At 40.7% G+C, this 9,075-nt stretch overlaps 12 non-coding genes across 12 annotated transcripts; all 12 read left to right on the forward strand.

Annotated features, from left to right (window-relative positions):
* The first annotated feature begins 621 nt into the window (after nucleotides 1–621).
* LOC141316817 (5S ribosomal RNA) lies at nucleotides 622–740 on the forward strand. The gene has a single exon (XR_012351611.1). It is a non-coding gene; the product is annotated as a 5S ribosomal RNA (ribosomal RNA).
* Nucleotides 741–824: 84 nt separating this feature from the next.
* Nucleotides 825–943, forward strand: LOC141316790 (5S ribosomal RNA). Its single transcript, XR_012351583.1, has one exon. It is a non-coding gene; the product is annotated as a 5S ribosomal RNA (ribosomal RNA).
* A 753-nt stretch (nucleotides 944–1,696) lies between these two features.
* Nucleotides 1,697–1,815, forward strand: LOC141316803 (5S ribosomal RNA). The gene has a single exon (XR_012351597.1). It is a non-coding gene; the product is annotated as a 5S ribosomal RNA (ribosomal RNA).
* An 84-nt stretch (nucleotides 1,816–1,899) lies between these two features.
* On the forward strand, nucleotides 1,900–2,018 carry LOC141316811 (5S ribosomal RNA). Its single transcript, XR_012351604.1, has one exon. It is a non-coding gene; the product is annotated as a 5S ribosomal RNA (ribosomal RNA).
* Nucleotides 2,019–2,771: 753 nt separating this feature from the next.
* Nucleotides 2,772–2,890, forward strand: LOC141316791 (5S ribosomal RNA). The gene has a single exon (XR_012351585.1). It is a non-coding gene; the product is annotated as a 5S ribosomal RNA (ribosomal RNA).
* Nucleotides 2,891–3,643: 753 nt separating this feature from the next.
* LOC141316804 (5S ribosomal RNA) lies at nucleotides 3,644–3,762 on the forward strand. Its single transcript, XR_012351598.1, has one exon. It is a non-coding gene; the product is annotated as a 5S ribosomal RNA (ribosomal RNA).
* An 84-nt stretch (nucleotides 3,763–3,846) lies between these two features.
* On the forward strand, nucleotides 3,847–3,965 carry LOC141316812 (5S ribosomal RNA). The gene has a single exon (XR_012351605.1). It is a non-coding gene; the product is annotated as a 5S ribosomal RNA (ribosomal RNA).
* A 753-nt stretch (nucleotides 3,966–4,718) lies between these two features.
* LOC141316792 (5S ribosomal RNA) lies at nucleotides 4,719–4,837 on the forward strand. Its single transcript, XR_012351586.1, has one exon. It is a non-coding gene; the product is annotated as a 5S ribosomal RNA (ribosomal RNA).
* A 753-nt stretch (nucleotides 4,838–5,590) lies between these two features.
* Nucleotides 5,591–5,709, forward strand: LOC141316793 (5S ribosomal RNA). Its single transcript, XR_012351587.1, has one exon. It is a non-coding gene; the product is annotated as a 5S ribosomal RNA (ribosomal RNA).
* Nucleotides 5,710–6,462: 753 nt separating this feature from the next.
* On the forward strand, nucleotides 6,463–6,581 carry LOC141316795 (5S ribosomal RNA). Its single transcript, XR_012351589.1, has one exon. It is a non-coding gene; the product is annotated as a 5S ribosomal RNA (ribosomal RNA).
* Nucleotides 6,582–7,334: 753 nt separating this feature from the next.
* On the forward strand, nucleotides 7,335–7,453 carry LOC141316796 (5S ribosomal RNA). Its single transcript, XR_012351590.1, has one exon. It is a non-coding gene; the product is annotated as a 5S ribosomal RNA (ribosomal RNA).
* A 753-nt stretch (nucleotides 7,454–8,206) lies between these two features.
* Nucleotides 8,207–8,325, forward strand: LOC141316798 (5S ribosomal RNA). The gene has a single exon (XR_012351591.1). It is a non-coding gene; the product is annotated as a 5S ribosomal RNA (ribosomal RNA).
* Nucleotides 8,326–9,075: the final 750 nt, after the last annotated feature.

The raw sequence follows: 9,075 nt of genomic DNA on the forward strand, positions 1-9,075 counted from the left end.
ACTCTTAACATTTTAAGTGAGTGTGTGTCTTTAAAAAATGGATGGTTGGCCTGCCATGTGACTAGACACATGACAGGAAGCAGGAAGTACAACTGTATAAGAGAGCAGCATGACAAACAAAGGACAGTCACCAAACTGTTGGATTGAGGAGTTGCTAATTTTAGAGCTCACCTTTCCATTCACCACCTGCAAACTTTGGATTACACTTTCTGTGGATTGTATATACACCGGTGGACACTCACATTGGACTTATCAACACACTGGGATTCTTGGACTGTTTTTAGGGTATGGACAAATGAACTGTATTCTTTTAACAGCGTTTACCTCGTTTTATCGTGTTGTTTTAAAGTCTTTTATGTGAACCTTGTAAATAAACCAAATCTATTTAAACCAATCTTCTTTTATGTCTCATTCTTTTAACCACTAGTCATCTCTCACAGTTAAATCTGATCCCATTTTAGTCTTGTAACTCGGCTGATAAGGCCGATTGTTACACTTGGATGGGAGACCGCCTGGGAATACCAGGTGCTGTAAGCTTTTGCCTTTTCTTCACTATTTATATAATATGCTGGCTTTTACGGAGGCTGATCTTTAAATAGCCCACTTTTTGGAGCAGCCCTCGCTTACGGCCATACCGCGCTGAGAGCGCCCGATCTCGTCTGATCTCGGAAGCTAAGCAGCGTCGGGCCTGCTTAGTACTTGGATGGGAGACTGCCTGGGAATGCCAGGTGCTGTAAGCTTTTGCCTTTTCTTCACTATTTATATAATATGCTGGCTTTTACGGAGGCTGATCTTTAAATAGCCCACTTTTTGGAGCAGCCCTCGCTTACGGCCATACCGCGCTGAGAGCGCCCGATCTCGTCTGATCTCGGAAGCTAAGCAGCGTCGGGCCTGCTTAGTACTTGGATGGGAGACCGCCTGGGAATACCAGGTGCTGTAAGCTTTTGCCTTTTCTTCACTATTTATATAATATGCTGGCTTTTAGAAAGACGTGTTTTACCGCTCTATTTATTACAATCATTTAAATGTATTATAGAGTTTTAAGTGTTTTACATGTTTTTTAGGCCATTTTATTACTCTTAACATTTTAAGTGAGTGTGTGTCTTTAAAAAATGGATGGTTGGCCTGCCATGTGACTAGACACATGACAGGAAGCAGGAAGTACAACTGTATAAGAGAGCAGCATGACAAACAAAGGACAGTCACCAAACTGTTGGATTGAGGAGTTGCTAATTTTAGAGCTCACCTTTCCATTCACCACCTGCAAACTTTGGATTACACTTTCTGTGGATTGTATATACACCGGTGGACACTCACATTGGACTTATCAACACACTGGGATTCTTGGACTGTTTTTAGGGTATGGACAAATGAACTGTATTCTTTTAACAGCGTTTACCTCGTTTTATCGTGTTGTTTTAAAGTCTTTTATGTGAACCTTGTAAATAAACCAAATCTATTTAAACCAATCTTCTTTTATGTCTCATTCTTTTAACCACTAGTCATCTCTCACAGTTAAATCTGATCCCATTTTAGTCTTGTAACTCGGCTGATAAGGCCGATTGTTACACTTGGATGGGAGACCGCCTGGGAATACCAGGTGCTGTAAGCTTTTGCCTTTTCTTCACTATTTATATAATATGCTGGCTTTTACGGAGGCTGATCTTTAAATAGCCCACTTTTTGGAGCAGCCCTCGCTTACGGCCATACCGCGCTGAGAGCGCCCGATCTCGTCTGATCTCGGAAGCTAAGCAGCGTCGGGCCTGCTTAGTACTTGGATGGGAGACCGCCTGGGAATGCCAGGTGCTGTAAGCTTTTGCCTTTTCTTCACTATTTATATAATATGCTGGCTTTTACGGAGGCTGATCTTTAAATAGCCCACTTTTTGGAGCAGCCCTCGCTTACGGCCATACCTCGCTGAGAGCGCCCGATCTCCTCTGATCTCGGAAGCTAAGCAGCGTCGGGCCTGCTTAGTACTTGGATGGGAGACCGCCTGGGAATACCAGGTGCTGTAAGCTTTTGCCTTTTCTTCACTATTTATATAATATGCTGGCTTTTAGAAAGACGTGTTTTACCGCTCTATTTATTACAATCATTTAAATGTATTATAGAGTTTTAAGTGTTTTACATGTTTTTTAGGCCATTTTATTACTCTTAACATTTTAAGTGAGTGTGTGTCTTTAAAAAATGGATGGTTGGCCTGCCATGTGACTAGACACATGACAGGAAGCAGGAAGTACAACTGTATAAGAGAGCAGCATGACAAACAAAGGACAGTCACCAAACTGTTGGATTGAGGAGTTGCTAATTTTAGAGCTCACCTTTCCATTCACCACCTGCAAACTTTGGATTACACTTTCTGTGGATTGTATATACACCGGTGGACACTCACATTGGACTTATCAACACACTGGGATTCTTGGACTGTTTTTAGGGTATGGACAAATGAACTGTATTCTTTTAACAGCGTTTACCTCGTTTTATCGTGTTGTTTTAAAGTCTTTTATGTGAACCTTGTAAATAAACCAAATCTATTTAAACCAATCTTCTTTTATGTCTCATTCTTTTAACCACTAGTCATCTCTCACAGTTAAATCTGATCCCATTTTAGTCTTGTAACTCGGCTGATAAGGCCGATTGTTACACTTGGATGGGAGACCGCCTGGGAATACCAGGTGCTGTAAGCTTTTGCCTTTTCTTCACTATTTATATAATATGCTGGCTTTTACGGAGGCTGATCTTTAAATAGCCCACTTTTTGGAGCAGCCCTCGCTTACGGCCATACCGCGCTGAGAGCGCCCGATCTCGTCTGATCTCGGAAGCTAAGCAGCGTCGGGCCTGCTTAGTACTTGGATGGGAGACCGCCTGGGAATACCAGGTGCTGTAAGCTTTTGCCTTTTCTTCACTATTTATATAATATGCTGGCTTTTAGAAAGACGTGTTTTACCGCTCTATTTATTACAATCATTTAAATGTATTATAGAGTTTTAAGTGTTTTACATGTTTTTTAGGCCATTTTATTACTCTTAACATTTTAAGTGAGTGTGTGTCTTTAAAAAATGGATGGTTGGCCTGCCATGTGACTAGACACATGACAGGAAGCAGGAAGTACAACTGTATAAGAGAGCAGCATGACAAACAAAGGACAGTCACCAAACTGTTGGATTGAGGAGTTGCTAATTTTAGAGCTCACCTTTCCATTCACCACCTGCAAACTTTGGATTACACTTTCTGTGGATTGTATATACACCGGTGGACACTCACATTGGACTTATCAACACACTGGGATTCTTGGACTGTTTTTAGGGTATGGACAAATGAACTGTATTCTTTTAACAGCGTTTACCTCGTTTTATCGTGTTGTTTTAAAGTCTTTTATGTGAACCTTGTAAATAAACCAAATCTATTTAAACCAATCTTCTTTTATGTCTCATTCTTTTAACCACTAGTCATCTCTCACAGTTAAATCTGATCCCATTTTAGTCTTGTAACTCGGCTGATAAGGCCGATTGTTACACTTGGATGGGAGACCGCCTGGGAATACCAGGTGCTGTAAGCTTTTGCCTTTTCTTCACTATTTATATAATATGCTGGCTTTTACGGAGGCTGATCTTTAAATAGCCCACTTTTTGGAGCAGCCCTCGCTTACGGCCATACCGCGCTGAGAGCGCCCGATCTCGTCTGATCTCGGAAGCTAAGCAGCGTCGGGCCTGCTTAGTACTTGGATGGGAGACCGCCTGGGAATGCCAGGTGCTGTAAGCTTTTGCCTTTTCTTCACTATTTATATAATATGCTGGCTTTTACGGAGGCTGATCTTTAAATAGCCCACTTTTTGGAGCAGCCCTCGCTTACGGCCATACCTCGCTGAGAGCGCCCGATCTCCTCTGATCTCGGAAGCTAAGCAGCGTCGGGCCTGCTTAGTACTTGGATGGGAGACCGCCTGGGAATACCAGGTGCTGTAAGCTTTTGCCTTTTCTTCACTATTTATATAATATGCTGGCTTTTAGAAAGACGTGTTTTACCGCTCTATTTATTACAATCATTTAAATGTATTATAGAGTTTTAAGTGTTTTACATGTTTTTTAGGCCATTTTATTACTCTTAACATTTTAAGTGAGTGTGTGTCTTTAAAAAATGGATGGTTGGCCTGCCATGTGACTAGACACATGACAGGAAGCAGGAAGTACAACTGTATAAGAGAGCAGCATGACAAACAAAGGACAGTCACCAAACTGTTGGATTGAGGAGTTGCTAATTTTAGAGCTCACCTTTCCATTCACCACCTGCAAACTTTGGATTACACTTTCTGTGGATTGTATATACACCGGTGGACACTCACATTGGACTTATCAACACACTGGGATTCTTGGACTGTTTTTAGGGTATGGACAAATGAACTGTATTCTTTTAACAGCGTTTACCTCGTTTTATCGTGTTGTTTTAAAGTCTTTTATGTGAACCTTGTAAATAAACCAAATCTATTTAAACCAATCTTCTTTTATGTCTCATTCTTTTAACCACTAGTCATCTCTCACAGTTAAATCTGACCCCATTTTAGTCTTGTAACTCGGCTGATAAGGCCGATTGTTACACTTGGATGGGAGACCGCCTGGGATTACCAGGTGCTGTAAGCTTTTGCCTTTTCTTCACTATTTATATAATATGCTGGCTTTTACGGAGGCTGATCTTTAAATAGCCCACTTTTTGGAGCAGCCCTCGCTTACGGCCATACCGCGCTGAGAGCGCCCGATCTCGTCTGATCTCGGAAGCTAAGCAGCGTCGGGCCTGCTTAGTACTTGGATGGGAGACCGCCTGGGAATACCAGGTGCTGTAAGCTTTTGCCTTTTCTTCACTATTTATATAATATGCTGGCTTTTAGAAAGACGTGTTTTACCGCTCTATTTATTACAATCATTTAAATGTATTATAGAGTTTTAAGTGTTTTACATGTTTTTTAGGCCATTTTATTACTCTTAACATTTTAAGTGAGTGTGTGTCTTTAAAAAATGGATGGTTGGCCTGCCATGTGACTAGACACATGACAGGAAGCAGGAAGTACAACTGTATAAGAGAGCAGCATGACAAACAAAGGACAGTCACCAAACTGTTGGATTGAGGAGTTGCTAATTTTAGAGCTCACCTTTCCATTCACCACCTGCAAACTTTGGATTACACTTTCTGTGGATTGTATATACACCGGTGGACACTCACATTGGACTTATCAACACACTGGGATTCTTGGACTGTTTTTAGGGTATGGACAAATGAACTGTATTCTTTTAACAGCGTTTACCTCGTTTTATCGTGTTGTTTTAAAGTCTTTTATGTGAACCTTGTAAATAAACCAAATCTATTTAAACCAATCTTCTTTTATGTCTCATTCTTTTAACCACTAGTCATCTCTCACAGTTAAATCTGATCCCATTTTAGTCTTGTAACTCGGCTGATAAGGCCGATTGTTACACTTGGATGGGAGACCGCCTGGGAATACCAGGTGCTGTAAGCTTTTGCCTTTTCTTCACTATTTATATAATATGCTGGCTTTTACGGAGGCTGATCTTTAAATAGCCCACTTTTTGGAGCAGCCCTCGCTTACGGCCATACCGCGCTGAGAGCGCCCGATCTCGTCTGATCTCGGAAGCTAAGCAGCGTCGGGCCTGCTTAGTACTTGGATGGGAGACCGCCTGGGAATACCAGGTGCTGTAAGCTTTTGCCTTTTCTTCACTATTTATATAATATGCTGGCTTTTAGAAAGACGTGTTTTACCGCTCTATTTATTACAATCATTTAAATGTATTATAGAGTTTTAAGTGTTTTACATGTTTTTTAGGCCATTTTATTACTCTTAACATTTTAAGTGAGTGTGTGTCTTTAAAAAATGGATGGTTGGCCTGCCATGTGACTAGACACATGACAGGAAGCAGGAAGTACAACTGTATAAGAGAGCAGCATGACAAACAAAGGACAGTCACCAAACTGTTGGATTGAGGAGTTGCTAATTTTAGAGCTCACCTTTCCATTCACCACCTGCAAACTTTGGATTACACTTTCTGTGGATTGTATATACACCGGTGGACACTCACATTGGACTTATCAACACACTGGGATTCTTGGACTGTTTTTAGGGTATGGACAAATGAACTGTATTCTTTTAACAGCGTTTACCTCGTTTTATCGTGTTGTTTTAAAGTCTTTTATGTGAACCTTGTAAATAAACCAAATCTATTTAAACCAATCTTCTTTTATGTCTCATTCTTTTAACCACTAGTCATCTCTCACAGTTAAATCTGACCCCATTTTAGTCTTGTAACTCGGCTGATAAGGCCGATTGTTACACTTGGATGGGAGACCGCCTGGGATTACCAGGTGCTGTAAGCTTTTGCCTTTTCTTCACTATTTATATAATATGCTGGCTTTTACGGAGGCTGATCTTTAAATAGCCCACTTTTTGGAGCAGCCCTCGCTTACGGCCATACCGCGCTGAGAGCGCCCGATCTCGTCTGATCTCGGAAGCTAAGCAGCGTCGGGCCTGCTTAGTACTTGGATGGGAGACCGCCTGGGAATACCAGGTGCTGTAAGCTTTTGCCTTTTCTTCACTATTTATATAATATGCTGGCTTTTAGAAAGACGTGTTTTACCGCTCTATTTATTACAATCATTTAAATGTATTATAGAGTTTTAAGTGTTTTACATGTTTTTTAGGCCATTTTATTACTCTTAACATTTTAAGTGAGTGTGTGTCTTTAAAAAATGGATGGTTGGCCTGCCATGTGACTAGACACATGACAGGAAGCAGGAAGTACAACTGTATAAGAGAGCAGCATGACAAACAAAGGACAGTCACCAAACTGTTGGATTGAGGAGTTGCTAATTTTAGAGCTCACCTTTCCATTCACCACCTGCAAACTTTGGATTACACTTTCTGTGGATTGTATATACACCGGTGGACACTCACATTGGACTTATCAACACACTGGGATTCTTGGACTGTTTTTAGGGTATGGACAAATGAACTGTATTCTTTTAACAGCGTTTACCTCGTTTTATCGTGTTGTTTTAAAGTCTTTTATGTGAACCTTGTAAATAAACCAAATCTATTTAAACCAATCTTCTTTTATGTCTCATTCTTTTAACCACTAGTCATCTCTCACAGTTAAATCTGATCCCATTTTAGTCTTGTAACTCGGCTGATAAGGCCGATTGTTACACTTGGATGGGAGACCGCCTGGGAATACCAGGTGCTGTAAGCTTTTGCCTTTTCTTCACTATTTATATAATATGCTGGCTTTTACGGAGGCTGATCTTTAAATAGCCCACTTTTTGGAGCAGCCCTCGCTTACGGCCATACCGCGCTGAGAGCGCCCGATCTCGTCTGATCTCGGAAGCTAAGCAGCGTCGGGCCTGCTTAGTACTTGGATGGGAGACCGCCTGGGAATACCAGGTGCTGTAAGCTTTTGCCTTTTCTTCACTATTTATATAATATGCTGGCTTTTAGAAAGACGTGTTTTACCGCTCTATTTATTACAATCATTTAAATGTATTATAGAGTTTTAAGTGTTTTACATGTTTTTTAGGCCATTTTATTACTCTTAACATTTTAAGTGAGTGTGTGTCTTTAAAAAATGGATGGTTGGCCTGCCATGTGACTAGACACATGACAGGAAGCAGGAAGTACAACTGTATAAGAGAGCAGCATGACAAACAAAGGACAGTCACCAAACTGTTGGATTGAGGAGTTGCTAATTTTAGAGCTCACCTTTCCATTCACCACCTGCAAACTTTGGATTACACTTTCTGTGGATTGTATATACACCGGTGGACACTCACATTGGACTTATCAACACACTGGGATTCTTGGACTGTTTTTAGGGTATGGACAAATGAACTGTATTCTTTTAACAGCGTTTACCTCGTTTTATCGTGTTGTTTTAAAGTCTTTTATGTGAACCTTGTAAATAAACCAAATCTATTTAAACCAATCTTCTTTTATGTCTCATTCTTTTAACCACTAGTCATCTCTCACAGTTAAATCTGACCCCATTTTAGTCTTGTAACTCGGCTGATAAGGCCGATTGTTACACTTGGATGGGAGACCGCCTGGGATTACCAGGTGCTGTAAGCTTTTGCCTTTTCTTCACTATTTATATAATATGCTGGCTTTTACGGAGGCTGATCTTTAAATAGCCCACTTTTTGGAGCAGCCCTCGCTTACGGCCATACCGCGCTGAGAGCGCCCGATCTCGTCTGATCTCGGAAGCTAAGCAGCGTCGGGCCTGCTTAGTACTTGGATGGGAGACCGCCTGGGAATACCAGGTGCTGTAAGCTTTTGCCTTTTCTTCACTATTTATATAATATGCTGGCTTTTAGAAAGACGTGTTTTACCGCTCTATTTATTACAATCATTTAAATGTATTATAGAGTTTTAAGTGTTTTACATGTTTTTTAGGCCATTTTATTACTCTTAACATTTTAAGTGAGTGTGTGTCTTTAAAAAATGGATGGTTGGCCTGCCATGTGACTAGACACATGACAGGAAGCAGGAAGTACAACTGTATAAGAGAGCAGCATGACAAACAAAGGACAGTCACCAAACTGTTGGATTGAGGAGTTGCTAATTTTAGAGCTCACCTTTCCATTCACCACCTGCAAACTTTGGATTACACTTTCTGTGGATTGTATATACACCGGTGGACACTCACATTGGACTTATCAACACACTGGGATTCTTGGACTGTTTTTAGGGTATGGACAAATGAACTGTATTCTTTTAACAGCGTTTACCTCGTTTTATCGTGTTGTTTTAAAGTCTTTTATGTGAACCTTGTAAATAAACCAAATCTATTTAAACCAATCTTCTTTTATGTCTCATTCTTTTAACCACTAGTCATCTCTCACAGTTAAATCTGATCCCATTTTAGTCTTGTAACTCGGCTGATAAGGCCGATTGTTACACTTGGATGGGAGACCGCCTGGGAATACCAGGTGCTGTAAGCTTTTGCCTTTTCTTCACTATTTATATAATATGCTGGCTTTTACGGAGGCTGATCTTTAAATAGCCCACTTTTTGGAGCAGCC

Source organism: Garra rufa, unplaced genomic scaffold, assembly GCF_049309525.1.
Source record: "Garra rufa unplaced genomic scaffold, GarRuf1.0 hap1_unplaced_165, whole genome shotgun sequence".
Classification (NCBI taxonomy): Eukaryota; Metazoa; Chordata; class Actinopteri; order Cypriniformes; family Cyprinidae; genus Garra; species Garra rufa.